The following is a 17,954-nucleotide window of genomic DNA, read 5'->3' as shown; positions in this document are numbered from 1 at the left end:
TGTCGGACTGAGGTCAAGAACATCTTGTCGGTATGCCTGTACAGTACAGTTGAATGTTGTTGAGAAGTAGCAGCTACCTATTGTATTCACTGCTGCCAAACTATGGTAGTCCCCGGATGTGTCAATTTGACAGCCGAAGTGAATAACTTAGAACGAGTGTGTACGATGTACGCTAGCTGTTTCAGACATTACAAAGGCAATAAGGGCATATGGGTAGAGAGACAAATAGAGTCATGGCAGCGGGCGAGCTTTGTAGGCAGATCTAGACAGATATGACAATCGATCACAATGCAACAGCTACTGTAGCTAGACGATTTCTTTCTCAAACAGCGTGTGTGTGTGTGGGTGCATGCGTACGTGTGTGTGTGTGTGTGTGTGTGTGTGTGTGTGTGTGTGTGTGTGTGTGTGTGTGTGTGTGTGTGTGTGGGTGTGTGTGGTTGTGTGGGTGTGTCATCTGTTGCTCAATTGTGAGGGACTTGCACTTGGAGAATAGCAACATCCAGCAGTTTAGGGTCGGAAGTTCAAGCTAGGGATAAGCACAGGCGTAAATGTTTGGGCAAGGAACCCGTAGACAATTGCCATTTTGACTCAAGTAGTATAAATGAGTACCTGACCCTCGACTGGGGACAGTAGTGGCCACTGACTGTGACTTGACCATTAGTCTCTGAGGAACTAGTGGGACTTCGTGTGCTCACACTTTATTTGGCACAGGGCGGTGTTCCTATGAGTACCTAGCTCACAGGAGATTGCTAGCCTCGGCCTCCCAGACCCGTGTAGCGCCGATACAAAATCGTCCTCCACGGGTCTGGGATGGTACCGCCTCTTCTCAATATATTGCGGTTGGTCCTAGGACCAGCATTAGTGTTCAGTTTCATAAATGCATACCTTTCCAATTACAGCTGTAATCAACGAAGACATCTCATGCATATCTGCTGTCTACCAAAGACTACACTGTACACAAACGACGACTTGTAGTGCGCTCTTCACGCAAACTCACGTCCCTACACGTCGTGGTTTGTATTCTGCGCCTGTCAACGGCAATACCGACACCTAGTAGAGCCGTTTGTTCGAACCGATGCTCCGACATCTACACTAGCCAGCCAGCTGCATTCTCAGCGACTTCATGATCACGTCTACTACACAGAGTCTTGCAGAGAATTCACGGCGAATTTTTGTCGCGATTTCGCGGCAAGTCGCATCGAATCCAGACGATCAAGTCACAGCGGATGCGCGCATCGCGAATTTTCGTCGCGAATTCGAAGCTCCACGCGCGACTAGCAGCTACTCGCAGCGGATTCACGGCGATCAGACACATGCCGATCGCGTCCGCGGCACCACTAGTACAAGAAAGTGCTTCCTAACGTCCCATTCGCGTTCCTTACTAACACACAAATGATAAAACCGTAGCTACTGTAAACACAAAGGTACCCGTGCAGCAAGATGCGACACGATGTTCTAGCGCGACATGTCTTCGTCGTTCTTGTATTACGGCCGAAATTGGAAAGGTATGCATTTATGAAACTGAACACTAATGCTGGTCCTAGGACCAACCGCAATATATTGAGAAGAGGCGGTACCATCCCAGACCCGTGGAGGACGATTTTGTATCGGCGCTACACGGGTCTGGGAGGCCGAGGCTAGGAGATTGCTATTGCTGGGCCATAGTTATCCTGAATATTGCACAAAAGCTTAACCGTAAGGCTTGGTGTTAATCTTGAAAAGCAGCTCCTGACGTTTATCGGTGTACCGTTTACCATTTTTATTGTGTGTGTGTGAGCGTGTGTGCGCACGTATGCGCGCGCGTGTGTGTGTGTGTGTGTGTGTGTGTGTGTGTGTGTGTGTGTGTGTGTGTGTGTGTGTGTGTCTGTGTCTGTGTCTGTGTGTGTCTGTGTCTGTGTGTCTGTGTCTGTGTCTGTGTGACTGTGCGCGTGTGTGTGTATGGATTGACCTCTCAAACGCATTTGACTCTGTACCAAGACATGCTCTTACAAAAATTCTCAATGATTCTGGCACAGAAGATGAAGTGGTTAGATTGATTGTAGATCTGCACTATGGTACAGGCTGTGTTGTACGAAATAGGGAGGAAATCTCTTTAAGGTTTGAAGTAACCACAGGTGTCCGTCAAAGGTGTGTGATGTCTCCAGTCTTGTTCAATCTGTTTATGGACAGAATTACGTGTGAGACTCTGGACAAGTTTGAGTGTGGTGGCATTGAGATTGCTTACAGAACAGATGGTGGCCTATTCATGAAGTATAGTGTAGAACCCGATGGGACACATAAGATCAAAGCACTCTTGTATGCGATGATTTGACTTTACTAGGTACGTCAAGTAGTGAGTTGCAACAGATGGTGAATGCTTTCCATGATACATGTACGAAATGGGGTATGCTTGGAAACGTAAAGTGTTCACAAACCGAGGGTTTAGCAAGAACACAAAACTGAAATTCTTTAGGTCACTAGTAATGCCAGTTTTACTATATGGTTGTGAGACTTGGGCAATTACTCAAGTAGATATTCTAAGACTGGACACTTTTTCATATGCGCTGTATCAGATCTATCTTGGGTGCATCAAGACTGAACAAGATAAGAAATTCCTTCAATTTGAAATCTGCTAAGGAAGAACCAATTGAACGTCAAATTCAATATCAAAGATTGCAGTGGCTTGGTCATTTACAACGGAGGAACGTCTCTCGTCTACAAAAGTTGTTGCTGAGAAGCAAGTTGCATAATATGAAACGCCCTCAGCATGGTCCAAAGAACGGGTGGATTGATACCATTCTACGAGGCCTGGTGTCATTGAATATTGACCTGTCACAAGCTAATGGCCGCTCTTCTTGGCGAAAACTTCTGCAATGCCGAAGCCCATAGTGGGTATGGCGGAATTCCAGGTTTCAGGTGTGTGTATGTGTGTGTGTGTGTGTGTGTGTGTGTGTGTGTGTGTGTGTGTGTGTGTGTGTGTGTGTGTGTGTGTGTGTGTGTGTGTGTGTTTGTGTGTGTGTATGTGAGCAAGAACCCACACAAGATCTTAAGGGTATAGCCAATCGATTCCTAAAATATTTGTAATTAACAGCATTCAGATGAAATATGTTATAGCAGTGTTCTTGCCAGTACTGTCAGTACCGTCATTTGACTTTTGGAAGAGGGAAAGGACGCTTGGAGTGGGGAAAACCATTTATTGTCTGTTGAGAACAGAATTGGAAAGCCTTAGCATAGCATAGTGTGGCATCACGGATCTAAAGTCATTAGTGATCTCGATGGTCTCAAAGTTGCTACAGAACAATACATAGTGTCATGTCGAACATCTGGTAATCTTAGGGAGTGCATGGTCTCCTTGTTGATTTTTGAGGTGGATTCCTGTTGACCTTTCACACAAGAAGTGCTAATGTGTCTGTGGTTGCAGCAGGTGTTCTACTAATTACTGTTTACCTTCAATCTTATGTTTTGTACACCTTACTCCTGTACATCAGCTTTTTAATCCAGTTTTAAGTCAACTTGTCATTGTAGTAAGCTACTGCATCATCTGTCTGTCTATCTTTGATATGTCTATCAAGGTTATGTTCAATAAGGTTTATTCAACCAGATCTGAGTGGCAATTTTATTGAATAGCCTACCAATCATGCAGTAACTTCAGACTTACATAGATTCTTCTGACAATTTGTTCCAGTTACCAAACCACACTTCTTTTAAAAATTGTAGTTTACGTGTATTGTGTTTTGTCTCAACGTAGGATATCTATGAATAACAACATACTACTACTACTACTAATATACATGCATCTGACTCTAATACAACTAAGGTACAGCTATAGTAATTTTTTATGATGTCATTACCAAATATGTCAACATTAAACATATGATGACGTCATTAATTGAAGTAAATATATTTAATTACGTCATATTGACGGTTGGCAAAAAATCCTGGCTAGAAAGCTGGGTTATAGCAATGACATGAAATGGTTATCATCTGTTGCTTATTACACCAATAAAGCTAATTTCGTAGTGGTTCAATTTTATAACTAAGATTGTTATCTTTATTTAATATTTTGAATTATACTATATACGAAATAATACATTTAGTCACTGTTTTATAAAGACTGGAGCAAATGACTATTTGTAACTGGAGTGTAATCAGGGCTACCGGTAAGAGGTTTTGTTCGCCTTTGAAAGTCTAAACTACACAATTTTTTCTTATTGATCAACTTTGATGAAAATTATTTGTTTGGTAATTGCATGATCACTAATTGCTTTACGTTTGAACGAATTGCTGGCATTTTCTCTACTCATCACAGGCAGTCAGTGGTTTGTTGAGTTGTTGGGTACATGTAATTAAAATCCAATTGCTGCTGTGTGATATTGCTGGCACAGACATTTCGAAACGTGAGCTGGTATTGTTGTCAAATTCGATGACAACCGTCTGGATTAATGAACAAGATGGTTGTTTTCCACTTTATCTTGTACATTGTGAAAGACTATTTGTTAGAGCCTGCTTTAGCTGCAGGCTGTTGTGCTATTACAATTATTGTATATTTATGGTAGTTTGAGATCATCGCTCTAATATTTTGTCAAGTTTTTAATTGTTCAATTATTGATATAAAAATTGGCTTTTTCATACTTACAACTTAGAGCGAGACTTTGTGTGTCTAGATTTGTGGTTATATTTAGGCATTAATGCTAGTTAGACAGACTTAATTGTATAGTTAATATTCAAACTTTCAGATGATTCTCTGGACAAAACTTAAACATCGACTTAAAATTGTATTGGCATAAACGACTAACATGCACGAGGTAATGAAACCATATCAATGCGATTTATACTATATTTTGCAATTTATCCCAATGATCGTATTAGCATCTACCCAAGCAGGCCAAATGAAAAGTGCTTTTGACAACTGATTACAACAAGCAACCAGAAACTTAATGATATTAGATGAGACCACCTCCTGCAGCACTTCCCTTGTTAGAAACAGATATTTGCAGACCATCATCATGTTGACCACACCTAGAGGTAGAGATAGCATGTTCACGTGCTCTTATAGTGTCCGGTAAGTGCAAGCGTTTCGGTCATTTCTTGCAAAGTTGGATTGCAATGTTGGAGCTGTGTATTGCAAAATAGGGATTTAAAGTTGGTTAGGTTGGTAGGCATTTGAAGGTAATACAAATTTTACAATATGGTCTAGTTAGTGTAAGTGACGTGCCGAGATTGGAAGAACTTGTTGAGGTGTAGTGAGAAAGACAATAAGTGCAAAATCGCTGTTACATTAATTGATGTCGTCTTTCAACGGTTTGGCTATGTACATCGTTGTACAATAGTGTATAAATACATGTCTTGATGCATATGCAGAAAGTGACAATACGGTCGGATTGCAGCTGTAGAATTACAATTTGGCGCTCAAAGAAAATTGAAATGCAATGGCACACGACGACGCTGCGATTTCTGGTGCTTTGTTATATAGTGTTGTTGATTGTGTCGCAATTGATTGTGGCGCAAACGAGAGGTGGGGCAATTGCAATTATTTTACGCTCGCGTGGTGCTCCGAAACGCTGTACTGAGCATCGCTAACATCTTTTCTACAATGTCGATGAGAGCTGTCTTTGCTCTTTGTGCGGTTTTGAATTACATCGATGTGGATCTGGCTTGTAATTGTACACTTGTACAGCGACGTGGTCAGCCATTAATGGTTCTGAAACAGACTGCCAGTTGACATCGAAGACCGACTACGTAGAAATCAAACATATCTTGTAGTTTTTCGGACTGCTTGGTCATTGTACGAGGCCTTCCATATATTCTGCTGTATTTCACCTAGCACAATTTGGCTGCTCATGTGCAAGTCATTTGTTATCAATTGCACAATTAACTACAAAATAGATCTTAGTGTGTAGATAAAATCTACCGCGCTCTAAAGGTTTGAATACCTTATGTTACGTATGTTCACGAGTTAAGCAGTGGTATTATATTTCCTTATAATAAACTCCATACGCACAGACAGGCTAGGTACTAGCTCTACTAGGCTCGTACAGCTCTTCTAACCTCTAACAAGCAATACAAGTCTTTAGTAGTAACTCAACCCATATTAATACCTCCTCCTACTAATTAGTCTCAATACACCACACCTTTCCTTCTTTATTGTTTACTACTAGCTGTAACATTGTCTACAAAATCTAAACATTCGAGAGGACGTCTATTTCAAGGCTGATTTCTCCTTGCCATCGGAGGTGTAACCTCGACTTGGCGAGTCGCATCCTCTCGATCTTCATATTTATTTGATATGTGAGGGTTGGTCTTGGTCTGAGCGGTCCACTGAAATATCTGGACCAGTGGTCGTAGGTCTATCATCTCTTTGAGTTGATCAGCAGCATGTCTGTGCACAGCTCCCTCTTTGCTTTGGATATGGCAATCGACAGCTCCTGGTTTTTTGATAACCGTACCATCTACCCATTAATTTGTTTCTCGTTAATCCCTTAAACAAACTTTCTCTCCAACGTCAAAATCTCTTTTGTTTTTGAGTGCTTGTTCTTGCTGCTGAAGTTGCTTTCTTTATTTTGCTGGCTCAAGTGGGTTGTAAGATGCTCAACCTTGAACGTACTCTCCTTCTCAGAAATAGCTCGGTTGGTAGTGCTCCAGTTGTAGAGTAGGGTGTGTTCCTATACTGAAATAGAAAGGTTCCTAGTTTCTCCTTGACATTGCCTTGTTCTTTGTTCTTGGCTTTCAGTGCGCTATTAAATGTTTGGACACACCTCTCCACCGCACCATTTGACTTTGAGTTATAGGGTATCGACGTCAGATGTTTCACCCCATCCTTATTAAAAATTCCTTAATTCAACTAATTTTGTAGTCCGTTGTCAGACACTAAGATTTCGACGATTTCATATCTGGCAAAAAGATCTCAAAGTGCTTGAATCGTAGCCTCAGTGGTTGTTCTAGACATCGCTATGACCTCCATCTATTTTGACTAAGCGTCCACCACAAGGAAAATATTCTTCTCTAGAAATAGTTCTGCGAAATCCACGTGAATGCTTTGAAATTGGGTATCCGGCCACACCCAATGATGGAAAGTTACTATTCCTGGGTCTTTCCTTGATCTGTGACATGCATTACATCTCTTTGCCAATTCTTTTATGGACCTAGACATTCCAGGTCACCAAATATGTCTCCGTGATAGCTTTCATTCTGACTATTCTCAAATGACTGATATGTAATTTCTTGAGTAAGTGAACTTGAAATTTCTGTGGAATGATGACTTGAATTCCCCATAAAAGACACTCATCTTCCACGGTGATCTCCAATCCCCTTGCGAAATATGGTTGTAATTCTTCGTCAACTCTTGCTGGCCATCCATGTAAAGTGTACTTATACACTTTAGAAAATAATAGGTCCTTTCTGGTAGCTTGTCTTAAATCAGCATTGATGATTGGTATTGAGTCCAGTTGCATTAAATTGACCTTGCTTGCTTGAGCTGAACAGTTCTCGTCAGCGTGACTCTCTTTCAAGGGTAACCTTGATAATCCATCTGCAGTACGGAGTTGCTTCGTGGATAGCAACTTGATTTGGTATTGATATGCCATGAGTAGTATTGCCCATCTTTGCAATCTAGCTGCGGGTACAGTCGGTATTTCCTTCTTAGATCCAAAAATGGTAGTCAGGGGCTTGTTGTCTGTAACCATAGTAAATGGTATTCCATAGAGAAATTGGTTAAACTTTTTCACACTAAACTTTAGGCTAAGTGCTCATTTCTCTATTTGGCTATAATGTTTCTCAGCTTTACTCAAGATTCTTGACTCATAAGCAATAGGACGTTTACTTCCATCAGACATAGTATGTGATGAAACTGCTTTAATTCAATATGCTGAAGCATCGCATGCTAGCCGTAATGGTAACTCACTGTTGTAGTGAACTAATACTTGAGCTGAAACAAGTTGTTTCTTCAAATTTTGAAAGCTTCTCTGCACTCCTTGCTTCATTTCCATGGTTGACTCTTTCCTAGCAGTCAATTTAGTGGTCTACAAAGTCATTGAAAAATTGTTCAAGAAATGACCGTAATAGTTTACCAGTCCCAAGAACGACTTTAGTGCTCATATACTGCGTAGTACTGGTGCTTCCTTGATTTTCTGAGGGGCGGTAGTGAGTCCTTGTGCTTGTATGCAATAACCCAAATATTCTACGTTGGTCTGCATTCACTGGCAATTGTTTCGTTCTAATCTCAGACCAAAATCTGGCAATCGCTTTAGAACTGCTTCCAAATTAGTCAAATGCTTTTGATCAGCCTTTCTGTGATGAGGATGTTGTCTAGATAACAAGTGACTCTAGAAATCCTCTGCAACACACTTTCCATAATGTGCTGAAACGCTGACGGGGCACTGGCTACTCCAAAAGGTAGTCTTGTATACTGGTACAAACCTCAATGTGTATTTAGCACAACAAAAGATTTCGATTCTCCTTCCAACAAGACCTGTTAATAAGCTTGAATTAGATCTAGTTTTGTAAATTTTTCTCTCTCTGCAATTTCTGCAAACGTCTCCTCCGCCTATACATAGAAATTTTTGACACATTTTGGTCTCCACAAATCCTTACTGAGCCGTCCAATTACGGAACAGCCACTATCTGTTATGCATATTCACTCCATGATATTCTCTCTAATACTCCTTCAGTTTCCAATCAATTGAGTTCCTTTTCAATAGTCGTTTTCATTGCATGGGCTACACTCCGTGGCTTGAAGAACTTGGGCACTACTCCCTGCTCAAGGAAAGAGTTGCTTTATACCCTTTCAAAGTTTCAACCCCTAGCTGAACAGTTAGTCATACTCCTTGATTAGGTTCTCCACTGTTAGCGTGTCTTTGGCTTCTCGCTGTATTTCTAAACATTTCCAGTCTATTTGGATTTTTTCCAGCCAATTCCTGCCAAATATAGTTGGACCATTTCCTGCTACTACAATCGAAGGCAAGGTTTCTTCTTGACCATTCTATTTTACCCCACCATGGTTTGCCCAATCACGTTCATCTTTTCAATTGGAGTAGGTTGTAAGCAACAAATTTGATTTCTCAAGTGGCTTATCAAAACATTTCTGCCATATGCATGAGAAACAATTGATACCGCTGCGCCAGTATTCAATTCCATAGGAAGCATGACTTCGTCCACTTGCATGTGTATGTTTAGGATTCGTCCCGTCTTTACTGTAATTGTATTCACGTCATACTTTATATTTAGCCGAGTCCCCGGACTCTCTCGCGCTAGTCTTGTCCGTTGCCCGTATAACAATTCCAGAGTTTGTGATCATCCCGCGTACGTCCTGCCATATCTCCTTAGTAACTACTCACTAATTGTCACCCCTAACGTCATGAAGTGTTCCGTAACTTCAAACTCAAAATAAACGAAACGTATCCAATAAACGTACCACACGGGATGCTATGACCCATTGTTTGATGTTAGTGGCATATCCAGCACTTGCAGACAACTGAAGCATGTTGAAAAGGTAAGTATAGGGAGTGTTGGTGACGGGTGTCGTGTAGGCCTGTAGTCTGAGATCTACAATTGGCGGAGTGATGACCTTCTGCCTAGTTTACATGCGGCCATTAGCGTTTGCGCGCAGACTAGAGTCTGTCGCAAAAGCGCGCAATGACAAGGGAAGAGGTTGATCTTGACTTTAAACTGCTGTCTGGAGGGTCAACTTGAAGCTTCCAGGGCTATTCTTACGCGAAAAGATGTATTTTTCCATACTTGAAGACTTCTCGAAAGGTAGACGGTAGTTTCATGTCAAGATCAATGCCTTTCCTTGTCATTTCGCGCTTTTTACTACAGAGTCTAGCCTAAGCGCAAACGGAAGTGGCTGCATGTAAACTATGTAGAAGGTTATCACTCCGCCAATTGTAGATCTCAGACTACAAGCCTACACGACCCCCATTACGAACACTCCATATACTTACCTTTTTAACATACTTCAGTTGTATGCAAGTGCTGGCTAAGCCACAAACATCAAACAATGGGCCATAACATCCCGTGTGGTGCGTTTATTGGATTATTTCTAACGCTAATTTTATTTTGAAGTTACGGGACACTTGATGACGTTAGGGGTGACACTTAGTAAGTAGTTGGTAAAGAAATATCGCAAGAAGTAGGCGGGATGATCACAGAATCTCTTGCGCCTGGAATTGTTATAAGGCACCGGACAAGACTAGCGTGAGAGAGTCTGGGGACGAGGCTATTACTCTTCACTGTCAACACACGACGGTAGTTCCATACAGTTTGTTTTTATAGGTTTGCAACCTTCCGCCACTCTCTAGTGCTGGCCTGGCACAGGAGTCTTGAAAACTCGAATAATATGACGACGTTTACCGCATTTTCTGCACTCTTTGTCAGGATGCCAACATTTTTGCGCTGCATGACCTTTCTTTCCGTATCGATGACATGCATTCTTGAAAACTGTGGATGTCTTCTCAGTAGATCTCTTCATCGTTGGTCTGTAACGTACCACGTCCACGGCGCTACTAATTTGGTTGTCATCCTTGCTATCTGTCATCGCGCCTCGCAGGTGACCAGTTTTCGTTTCCACTATCTCCATAGCTTTTCCATTTCCATAGCTTTTGAAGTGGAGAGATTGCTTTCTGACTGCAGCTTCCTATCTGTTGCAGCATTCCGTATTTCCGACAGCAGCTGATCAGTTAGCTATTCCTCTAATTTCTCGCTAAATTTACAATACTCTGCAGGACGTGTCAGCTCTTTTGTGAACTCAGCAACACTCTCTCCTTCCTTTTCATGTCGCTTCCACTTGAACTTCTCCTCAATTGCCAATGGCCTGTGAGCTAGCTGGTCGGACAAAAGTTTTGTTAGTTTATCGTAAGTTTGCGTTGCTGTTAATTCAGGTGCCGTAAGGCTACGGTGCTAATAATAATATTGAATACCGCCACCCTCTTCTCTTCTGCACCGTCACCATTACCTGCAAGACCATTTGCCTTCTGTCCACTCCCTTCGTCTTGTCTGGATAACATTTTTCTACTCTTGCCAGCATATGTCCTGCTTGTGGCATTCTCGTCGGTAGTTGTTACGTATGTGCACGGTGTTCAGCAGTGGTATTATATTTCCTTATAATAAACTCTATATACACAGACACACAAGATAATAGCTCTACTAGGCTCGTACAGCTTTTCTAATCTCTAACAACGAATAAAAGTATTTAGTTGTAACTCAATCCATATTAATAACTCCTCCTACTAGTTAGTCTCAATACACCACACCTCCCATGACCTCTGTAACGACACCACAGACTGCGAGCAACTTGGTTATTTGCTGCAGACTTTGAAGGCGAACACATCACCGCACGAAACAGGACGCGTAGAATGCACCAGCGGTTGACCGTGCCCCATATATATGCAGATTCTATTACAAACTAACTTCTACTCGCTACCGCTCCACAGTCAAATGTAACCCAGTCAATACAATATCGTTATCAGTCAAACAGCATACCAGTCTACTGTCCAATTACAGTTGCACACGTCACGTGTCACATGTCTTTACTTCACACAAGTCCCTTCTCTAGATTAGATTTACTTCCAGCACATTTCTGTAACCCAAGTAGTAGACGTAGACGTCATCTCATGTGGATGAAAAATTCAGCTCTGTTCTTCGCACCCTTTAATTATCATTTCAATGTTTATCTGATCTTATAGTTTTGCAGATACAGTACCCAGCGCATCACCCGGTCGTTCAGGAACACTTTTTGCGAGTTAAATTAGAAGCTGTGATCTGTTTGGAGGATGAATTCTCTCCCCTACAAAATTGTTCTTACCTTTTTTGACACTTTAGACGATCGCCTAGTATTCTCTTTCAAATTTTTGGGAAGCGGTTCTTCCTTTCAGTTTAATTCTCACAATGTAGGTGACTGTGAACATCTTGCCTTCGTGTTGCTGCATGAGCACAGCCCCGATGCCTATCTCGGAGACGTCTGTCTGCAAGAAGAATGGCTTGGACTGGATGACTTGTTGTTATAGCCTTCCTAATTAATGTCGTGTATGCCTTCTTTTGAGCATCACTCCAGATTACTTGGTTAGGTTGCCTCTTCCTCGTAGCATCCTGCAGTCAACGGTACAGCTATAACTGCATAATTTTAGACAAATTCATGATACTACCCGGTCAGGCCAAGAAACGACCGGACGACCTTATTAGTCAAAGGGCTTCTACTGGCTTCTCTCACCTTCCGAAGGGTTTCTTCAAGTAGTCCGCTTGTTTCACAACTTGATGACCTAGAAAGAAGTTGTTCCACCCCGCTAACCGTCTTGATTGGCTTGACTTTGAACTTGGCCTTAGCCAGTCGTTTCAGCGATGCTCTGATCATCGCCACATAACAATCCCAAGTAGGTGTATTGACCAAAATGTCATTGACATAATGCTCTACATTTTTTATTTCTCTTAGCAATTTCCTGATAGCTCAAGTCATCCCAAATTGTCAATGGCGAATGGCATGTAACGAAACTCATACACCTCATCTGGTGTAGAAGGTGCAGTTCTATGGATGTCGCCAGGTGCCACGGGTCCGCCTTGCCAGTAACCCTTACTGAGGTCAACTTTTGTAAAGAAACGGTCATTCCTGAGATTATGAATGAGGTGCACAACTTTAGTCATGAGTTCCACATCACACACTGTTAGCTTATTCAGTTTCTGATAGTCAGCAAAGACTCGTTTTGGTACCGACCTCCTTCTCACAACAACAACACTCAATGAATATGGGGAATGAGATTCCCGTATTATCTCCAGCTGTAGCATTTTATTGATGTCTTCATTGAGTGACTCGTCGATGCTATACGGCAACGCATATGGCTTGGTCCTAATGACAAATTGGTAGTCAACTTGATCTGATGTTGTATAGTGCCGGGTTTTCAGATTGGCGAAGACTTGCTAAAATTCAGTAAGTGTATCTCGGACTTTACCATTCTGCTCTTCGGTTAAGTCCTCCCCAATAATGACATCTTCTTACAACTCACCAGTCTGGCAATTACCGAGATCTAGTAGCTTACTGTCATCAATTGCATCATCGGAACTACATGATTCGTCATCTTCAAAAATGAATGAGCAGACCATTTCCAACACAGCACCACCCAATACCATCAAACTGCTGACTGCCTCAAATACATCTCCATCTCCAACTGTAGCTCTCTCCTGATACTATTGACCAAATTCATATCGTAAGTTTTGCTCTTCTCTCTAACATTGATTTTGTAGTCGCTGACACTACTCTTCGTTTCGACTTGTACAGACTCTTCAACTGCATAATCAGCGTGTTGCTGTCAGTAAAGCGGAGCAGTGGCACCTTGTCCCTACTTCAATTTTTCTTTTCTGGTCTTGTGGTCATAGTTTCGCTTCTACCTTACTTGAGTCTTACCTAGCTCTTCTTATGCAAACCGTAACGTTTTGTCAAGTGTCTCCCTAAACTGAAATATGTACTCATATCTTGTTGTCACTACCAGCGGGTCATCCTCCGTAGTACAAAGGTGGCGAAAGAATTCTTATAGGTTCTCGAACTGTTCTTCCGTAAAGGAGTTCGAACGGAAAAAACCTGTTGACTTCTGGGGCATCTCTTTGTACGCAAAAAGAAGTGGGTCTAAATACCTGTGCCATTACTGTTGCTGCTCGCTACACAATGTCCTCAGCATCGTCTTGAGCGTCCAATTAAATGTTTCCATCACTCCATTGCACATTGGATGGTACGGTGTCGTTATTAGATGGCGTATTCTCGGCAGCCTTGAAACCTCCCGCTTGAACTCCAACACAAATTGAGTGCCCATATCGCTAAGAATTTGCTCAGGTACTCGAAGAAGGCTAAACATATTTACCAGAGCCTTTGCAACCGTCAATGCTCGCATATTACAGAGTTGTAGCCTCAAGGTACCCCGTGGCGTAGTCTACTGAGGTCAGAATGTTTAGCGATGTTCCTCCTCACTTTGTAGACGTATGGGAACAATTAAGCCCACTGCGACTCTCTTGAATGACTGATCGATGAGAAGCAGGTTCTGAAGAGGATTTCTCAAAACGGATTCCTTCGCTATTGTTTTCTGACGGATGTCGCAACACCGACGAAATCTCGACACATCAGTATGTACAGCTAGCCAATATGAGTTTTTGAGTATCTAGGTAACTGTTTTCCGTACACTCAAGCGTCTCCCATTATCGAGTGGTGAGCAAGCTTCATTACCTGCTTCCATAATTGATCCAGTACCACTATCTGTCGGACTAGCTTACTATCGACAAAGAACGTGATCTTTGACTTCAAAATTATTTTGTTGTAGATACTTCTTCTTTGTATCGGTCTTGCTATAATATACTTCCGTAATGAACCATCTCCATTTTCATTTTCACCATCTTGCATTACCTCGAGCCGAGTCTCTACCATTTATATTTTGAGGAGAGGAGTTGCCTCATCTGCCTACTTCGCACTGGATCTTGTTGTTACCACGTTGGACAAGTGTACTCATTATCGGGGTCCTCTACTGCCCTTGCCCCTGAGATTTTACCGACTATCACATAATACATAGCATCAAGTTGGCATAGTGCCTTTACCTCTCCAGTCTGGTACGGTGATGTGATGTGAACAATGACCATTATTACTTTATACGAAAGGCGTTGTCTGCCATCTTCATCAGTTCGGTATATTGAGTATCAGGAACAAACTACTGCTTCACTATCATATCGTTGACGTACCAATCCTTTCTTTTGGCACAGTCATGCAATTGCCAATCTCAGACAACTTCTCATTCACAGCACTGCTTATCAGGAGAACCTTCTTACAGTTTGCTAGAAGTAGGCACTCATCATTGGTAGATGCTCCTTTGTCCCACCATGGGCTTCAGTAGTGGAGTCTAGCCCATCATCCCTTGGCACTACACAATTGGACTTGACAGTAGCATCTCCAGCTATGCATGGGATTGCTCAGGCAACCCCTTGCCTCATGAGCTCCCTTACCGCATCTGAGGCAGCTCCGTTTGGTCTAGTCTTTGCAATCAATTACTTTATGATCATATCTGCTACAAACACAGCACTGGATACCTGATGGCTTACACGACTTTACCGTATCTAAATTCAATCCATCTTGACGATGCGTGGCTGATCCACCGTGAGCGTGTTCACACTGCTAGTTATAACGTAGTTATGCAACTATAGTTATATTCGTAGTGTGTTAGGCGGTTGTTCACACTAGCGTGAACATGGATATTACTATAGCATTCGGAAGTGGAATGCGCACTAACGGAAGGTTGCTAAGGGCGTTAGTATGTCTGACAAAAACGCATCATTTCAACAGCAGACTTACGGGAGTTACGAATAAACAGCATAGTAGTCTCGCGTAGCCAGACCCTTTTCCACTACGCGACTAATCATCTATGCCTACTACGAGTACGTAACTACTGTAGTTTCGCTTTAGCCAAAGTCGAAAGCTTTGTTCAATAACTACGCTCTAACTATGTTATAACTACGCGTTAACCACGGCTAGTGTTGACACTTTAGTTTAGTTACTAGACCCCAATTGGATAACTACGTTATGACTAGAAGTGTGAACACGGTCCGTCTAGACTGACATCTCCAGCTGTGCAATGTTGAGTCACGTGAAGTTCTCCGCTAGGAATCGGTCCGCAGCTTTATGCATTCATCCCTTCTAAACTCCTGAGTAGCCTAATTCTCTTGCAGAAATGCATCTAAGTCTTGCGGGTAATCGTCAAGGAACTTCTCTCTCGCAAACAAGTGATGCACACCTGCGCCGGCGACGTGTCATCGACTTCAGCCAAACTTATCCACTTTTTCGTAGTTTAGCAAATGGGCGATGAACTGAGACGTACTCTTGTCCCTCTCCTGTCTCTCTTTTCAGAATTTCAACCTGTGACCTTCATCGGTCATATAGTACCTAAATTCCTAATTAGCAAAGCCTTCTTTAGTTGCTTAGTTAAATCATCAGCGGCACCTCCGGAAATCCAGAATATACATCAAGCGCTTTGCCCGTCAACAATGCACTTAAGTAGAACGCCCATTCTTTCATTCCATCCACTATTGGTAGCAAACTTCCCAAACCGTCGTAAATACTTATCTAAGTCGTCCTGCGAATACAGGAAGCTTCGCTATACCTTTGGAGCTTGCGTGCCGTCCTTGCGCATTATAACTGCATGTGCGCTCGCCTCTTTGTTGGGTCGCTTCATGTCATTTTCATGTCTTCTCCCTACTACCTCTTGACGCTGGACTTCCTCGTTCTTACGCTGGCGTTCCTCGCGTTCAATCGCATGCTGCTTCGAAACAAATACCGCTAACTCTACACCTCAATTTCAGATCAAGCTTATAAGACAATCCATTTTACCACTCACTCTCCGCTACGGTCTTCTGTAGAGACCTCGCAGTCTCTTCTGTCCGATTTGCTCGTCGCTCCTCTTGTCGAGACTCAATCTCCCAGACAGGCCCCTAAATGTCGCAGACTTTCGAAGACGAACACATTACTGTATGAGACACGACGCTTAGACTGCACCAGCGGTTGACCGTGGCGTATATATATATATATATATATATATATATATATATATATATATACATACATATGCAGATTCTATTAGAACGTAACGCAACTTCTACTCGCGACCTCTCTCCAGTCCATTATAATACAGTCAATACAACACTGCTCGCTTGTTACGCTATTCTAATTCAGTCAAACACCATACCGGTCTACTGCCCAATCAAAGTTACTTTTTGTCACAGTTATAGACATTAGAGCTTGCGTTTTAAAGACTTTGCAATAGTGCAAGTCTGACCTACGTCACTGTATAATCCAACTTAAATATAAACTACAATTTTAAGAAATAGTAGAGGATTTATAGAGCTTTCTTTTGGTTATAGTTCTTGTACTTAAAACTAACTTAGCTTTATTGTCTGACAATTAAAATTATGTGGGGATATTATGCTATTGGGAAGGAAACGACAGTATTTGTCCTTATTATTGACTAAAATACCAAAGTATAATTGTTGACAGATCAACTTTTTTGTCTTTAAAATTATTTACGTCATCATTGTTAGATTTTATCGCCCTTTTTGAAAACTCTCATACTCTATTAGCAGTGTTTATACTTGATCTGTTTCTGTTGCCTTCTTGAGTATTTACGTCATTTTATTACATGGAAGGAAGGGATTGTGGCATATTATTGACTTGATTGTTTTGGGCTTTTCCGCATGTCAACAAGATCCCATAATCCCGTCTTTCCATGTAATAAGTGCCTGGTAGTATGCTATGTTAGGTTAGAATGGCAGTGATTGTGAGTATAGATAGCGGTACAGCTGTAGTAATACAGTCTTGCAACTGTCTCTTACTATCACTGTTCAATTGTTGCTTAGCTATAGCAGCGGTCAACTCGGGCAATAAATTGCCATTGCGAAGGAAAATATGCGTTAAAAATTACTGCAATCTGAGTTGTTATGAGTTGTGTTTGTCATTCTTTGGTCTAATGTTTAGACGTTTTCTTTACTATTTGTCTAAGATGTTTATCAACATTGTTTTGTGTTTTATATCGAAATTTGTTCTTTCTGAATACCTTCTATATAGAAAGTTAGCTATTTTTTAAATTGTCACAATATCTATAAATTGGATTATTTTGCTAAGAGAAATGGCATTGTAAAAATTAAATTTTAACCATGTATGATTTTATCAAATGTGTTCAGAGGCTGCTACCAAACACTTTCTACTTAAAAGAGTATGTGGTGTGGACAATCATATCTACTTGAGCATGACAGGCTAAGGATGTTTTTATCATTGGGAACACAGTGATGATTGTATCTCAGATTTATTGTACAGCTAAAACCTTCTACGTGATTAAGAAGTAACGGTTAAAATTAAAATTAATGAATTAACTATAATTAAATAAACTAAAATTTAAATACTAGAGTATTAATTAACTGGTGTTTGAATGCGTTTGTGTGTTGTTTGTTTGTTTGCTTGTGAATTTGTA

This window comes from Corticium candelabrum, chromosome 2, assembly GCF_963422355.1.
Source record: "Corticium candelabrum chromosome 2, ooCorCand1.1, whole genome shotgun sequence".
NCBI lineage: Eukaryota > Metazoa > Porifera > Homoscleromorpha > Homosclerophorida > Plakinidae > Corticium > Corticium candelabrum.
This window is presented reverse-complemented; position numbering follows the sequence as displayed.